Source organism: Narcine bancroftii, chromosome 9 (assembly GCF_036971445.1).
Source record: "Narcine bancroftii isolate sNarBan1 chromosome 9, sNarBan1.hap1, whole genome shotgun sequence".
Lineage (NCBI taxonomy): Eukaryota > Metazoa > Chordata > Chondrichthyes > Torpediniformes > Narcinidae > Narcine > Narcine bancroftii.
The window spans coordinates 81831735-81836749 of record NC_091477.1 but is presented as its reverse complement, the minus strand read 5'-3'; the positions used below and the strand labels follow the sequence as shown (position 1 = coordinate 81836749).

Below are 5015 nucleotides of genomic sequence, written 5' to 3'. Positions count from 1 at the left end.
GTAAGCATGAGATCATTTCATACTGCAGTGTGTTACTCCTCCATTACACTTGCAATCAGCCTCCCTCCAGAAATATGAACACATTCAAAACTCACATTGTCCTGTTCACACCTCATATTTAGGTTTGTTGACATGTTTGGCTTCCTTACTGATAAAGCCCTTGCTTCCTAGTATTTTCCTTGCCTCTCAGATTGCCCTTAATCCTCCAAATCTCTCTGCCAATCTCAATCCACACAGGCAATTTTGATCTTATGGAGCAGCTCACATCAACTATTCCTTCATCAGTACAGCACTTTCCATTGTCTGAGCACTAAGGACTAAATTCTAAAAGTTCCCCCAGCATTTGCAGATTTTCAGCTCTAAAGATGGACAAGTTGGTAGGCCATTGTCCCTTGAATGTTATTGAGTGGTAGGATTGTGGGGATGTGATTGTTGGTGGGAATGTAGGCAATATGAAAAAGGCTTCTCCAAAATCTTCAGGTTCTCTCTTCCATTTTCACCCATAACCACTAATCTATCAAGAGGAATAACCCCAATCCTCTTCTCTTTCATATTCAGGGATCCAAACACTCCAAGTCAAAAAGCAATTTAATCTTCTCATCCAATTTAGTGCACTATATTTAGTGCTCAAAATGCAGTGTCTTCGGTAATGAAATTTTAAAAAAAGCAATGCTGATTGACTGACAGTTTTACCAATTGCCTTCATTAAACCCTGTCACTTCATTTCTCTGTCCTCTTTGACCTCTATTTATGGCATCTCACACTATTCCAATAAAGTATAATGCAAGATTAAGTAAGAGCATCTCGTTTTTATCCTTGATGCATTCCAGCCTACAGGATTTAACATCGAATCTGATTAGCCTTACCAATAAGTTCTGAAGAAGAATGAAGCTGAAACATTGATTTCACTCTTCATAGATGCTGCTTGACCTGCTGAGTATTTTGGAGTGAAACATGAAAGTTTGCAGATGCTGTGATAGTAGTCAAAACCCAGAGATACTGAAGGAACTTAGCCAGTCTCTTCTTTTGGCAGAGGATGATATTTTGGATCCAGAGGCTGATGGGATGGAAAATGAGGACAAGGGGAATTATGTCCTTGTTGGAGGGGACCAGGGCAGATCTGTGGGTAATGGAGAATATGTGGGTAAGGGCTGAGTTGATGGTGATAAAGGGGAAGGCATGTTGTTTGAAGTACGAAGACATCTCTAATAATCTGGCATGGAAGATCTCATCCTGAGAGCAGATGTGACAAAGAAAGAGGGATTGAGAGAAAGAAATGGAACAGGGTATGAAGAGGTGTAGTCGAAGTAGCTATGGCAGTTGATGGGTTTGTAGATGTCTGTCAAGAGTTTGTCTCCCAAGATGGAGACAGAGAGATCGAGAAAAGGGAGAGTGTTGTTAGAGATGGACCAAGTGAGTTTGAAGTCAGGGTGGAAGTTGAGCAAAGTGGATAAAGTTGGTGAGTTCATCATGGGTCAATGTAGCAAAAGAAGAGTTGAGGGGTCTTGCTTGTGTGGGCTTAGGCATGGATTGCTCCACATAGCCAAGAAAAAAACAGACATAGCTGAGGCCCAGGCAGGTACCCATGGCTACCTCTTTGACTTGGAGAAATTGGGATGAATCAAAAGAGATAGGCAGAGTTCCTCCAGAATCTCTGCGTTTTGACTGTTGAGTATTTTATTCGTATCATATTTCCAGCAACTACAGTGCTTTGCTTTTTTCAATCTTCACCTTACGGTAAAAGTTAATTGTATGTGAAATAGGAAAACATAATTATTTATCAATTTTTGAATACAGCATTGTGATAAATGAGTTTGGCTTCAGCCTATCTTCTAAAGATTTGAATTGGTCAAAATATCTGCTGTTTTGTATCAAATGAGCAGGAGTGCATGACAAGAAATCTCACAATAATGCACTAATCCCAAATTTCAAGCCATATTCCATATTCTACATAAATTTGAAAACTTCCAAGAGGAATTTTACAGACTAATTTCAGAATGCATATCATAAAAGTTTGCATATGGGTTATTCAATCATTTTTAAGAATGCAGAATTGTTTATTAAGGGGGAAAAAAATATCCTTTTCCATTACCCATTAGCAGTGTAATAAAAGGTCAGGTATAATCATCTCAAAAAATGACTTCCAGTTGTCGCTTTGGGTTGCTACTGTGGGTATTTATTATATTCTGTGAAATCTTATATTAATATATTCTCTCTTCTTATATTGTTCATCAGGCAAATAAATGTAACAACAAAACACAAACATTTCAGATTTATTCTGCTTCTCTCTATCCATCCACACACATCAAAAGTCAACTGATAATTAATTCTGTGTTTTGCTTCTATTTATCTGCTTTAATACAATCCAAAAGTTATTCTCACCGTGATCCATTTTAGGTCTGAAATATTTCTGGTTTTTGGCCATACTGGGATAGTTTCCATCATATTCATCTGCTCTAGTAGAAAGCAGGCAATCAGTGATAATGGGTGTGAGTATATCATGACTTTATTGCTGTTCAACAAGATGTATTCTTTGCCTATATTGTAAGATTTCACTTTTTAATCCCAGCTGTGAATTATATTCTAAATTGTGCAGAAGAAGAAAAACCAAACTGCATCATTAATTGATTGTATTCTTAATCATAATTACAGTATAAGGCAAAAGGAAGTACTCAGACATTTTATCCTTACAAATTATAAATATAAAGCACATAACTATAAAAGACTAATGGGTCCAACTGACAAATGCCAAAGTTAATATCTCACAATTGTGAATTGCCATATGTATTATTAATCAGTTCTCTCTGAAATTGATTGGGTGGTGTTTATGGGGGAGTTGACTGTGGATAGACAATGGAAAACATTCACAGATCTAATGGAGAAATTGCAAAAATCGTTTATACCGGTTTGGCATAAAAAATAAACCAAAAAAGGTGACTCAACCGGGGATAACAAGGGAAATTAGAGACAGCATTAGGTCTAAAGAGAGAGCATATCAATTGGCCAAAAAAAGTACCACAACCGAAGACTGGGAGCAGTTCAAGATGCACCAAAGGAGGACAAAGGGATTAATCAAGAGAGCAAAAATAAATTACGAAATGTTAGGTCTGCTTTGTTCATGAATGAGTGAGACAAACACCAGACTGAGTCGAAATCAGGGTTCTTTGTTCTTTATTACCGGATTGTAACACTTGCGACTAACCATGTTAGTCGGAGAATGCATTCTGCCGTTATCAGCAAAATGGTGATTTTTTATACCCTTGGATACATGCTTAGAACATCATCATATCATTACTTGTCCAATGACTAAAACTGTTGCTATCCTTTCCCTGCTAGCTTCCTGCCTCTCAATCCATCAATGTCTCTCTTATCTTGTAAGTACAAGGATGCATTCACATCTTGTTACAGCCCTGTACAGGGTAACTCCTTACACATTCCCATCTCATGATGTTTTACCTTACAATCCCTCCTTTGTCCTCTTTAGAGGACAATCTCGCCCTGACTATGCTACCACCGCGTTACATTAGTTCGCCTATTATTGCCAAGCTCTATACGGGTTCTGTTCACAGGGTAGTTCGGCTGGTGGGCGAGGGCTCCCCCAACCCTCCTTTGCGTACACCCCCCATCCGTCACCCCGATCCCATTGCCCGTTTACAAGTTTCATCCCATTTGCCCCCAAGCAAAAAACTAGCATTAGTAAATTCCCAAGTTAACATATGGTCTACAATCTGATTAATAATGTTTGTGTTACAATCAATGTTATAATATTTGTTCTACAATCAAGGTTATAATATTTAGGTTACAAGCAAGGTTAAAATTATATGTGTAACAATCTAATTCACAATCCCTCCTTCCCATCACATTCCCCTTCAGACTCCAGATCGATCTCAGCAACTTTCTCCGCCTCCTGTAATGTGAGATAGTCTTGCTCCACAGCCTGCACAGCTTGATATTTCGGAGGCAGTTCATCACGGTCAGCAAAGGCTCTCTCTATGGTCCTCGTGACCAGCGTTCGAATGCATGGAATACAACAACAGCCACAAGTGATAAAAATTGATACAGAAATGAACAAACCCAGCAAAAGTTGTCCTAACAATGTGCTCCATCTCCCAAACACTCCCTGTAACCAGGATAAAACAGGATTGGAGACTCCAGACAGGGCTTTTAATTCTTTCGCCAATGCCCTAAGTTTCGTTAACCCTTTAGTGAGTGATCCATCTGGCCCTGTGTTATTAGAGATAGAAGTGCAGCATAGATCTCCAAACATAGCACACACTCCACCTTTCTCTGTCAGGACCATATCAATCGCTATCCTATTCTGAAGTGTCATAAGGGAAGTTTCTGACAGTTGTTGATGTATTGCCTCAACAACGTCCCTGGTCAAATTTGCAAGGTGCTGGACATTATAGTGAATAAGGTTGATCCTATTAACATTCTTATTTACAGTGATGGGAAAAATTGCACTAAAAACAGGAAAGCTTTCAAACCCAGCTGCAATCTCATCGGCTAATTTCCTTCCTCCTCCCGGCCCCAAGAGTCCAACACTCCTCCTTTTTCTCCACAGCCAACTCTCTGTGTGGCGCAATTCTAGGGAATCCTCGTCTCCCTCCTGCCTTTTGACAATCAGCACTGGCGCATTAAGGGTTACTAGAGCACACCGACCATCCCAGTTAGCGGGGAGCCAGTTGTACAGCACTCTTCCTCCACAAAACCACCAAATATCCGCCCTAGCCTGGGTCAAGCGGGTTGCACTACTGCTATGTGAGAGATCAACATGAGTCCTGCACGAGTCGCTGGGCAGCCAACCCACATGGAAAACGTGCGCTGCTGTGTTGTTGTTGGCAAAACAAGTAACATTAGTTATGCCTGTGGATCTAAAGACAGGGGGAGCTACATTAGCCGGAACTATGGGAAACGTCTGTTCCCATATCAGACACCTATTCAGTGGGTTGGATTCTGACATTAGGTTCAAGGCGCAGTCCATAGCATCTGTCTCCTCAAAAATTGATCTGCTC

The 5015-nt window shown here is 40.1% G+C and overlaps 1 protein-coding gene across 18 annotated transcripts in view; it reads left to right on the top strand.

Annotated features, from left to right (window-relative positions):
- The window catches only part of LOC138742337 (hepatic and glial cell adhesion molecule-like), a 59107-nt gene that overhangs the window by 4539 nt on the left and 49553 nt on the right, over positions 1-5015 (top strand). For 12 of the 18 annotated variants that reach the window (XR_011344071.1, XR_011344081.1, XR_011344076.1 and 9 more), the window contains exon 2: positions 2398-2489. The exons of the other annotated variants lie outside the window; for them this stretch is intronic. The gene's annotated coding sequence lies outside the window, so the exon portion shown is untranslated. The remainder of the gene's footprint in view (positions 1-2397; positions 2490-5015) is intronic. 18 annotated transcript variants of the gene reach the window in all.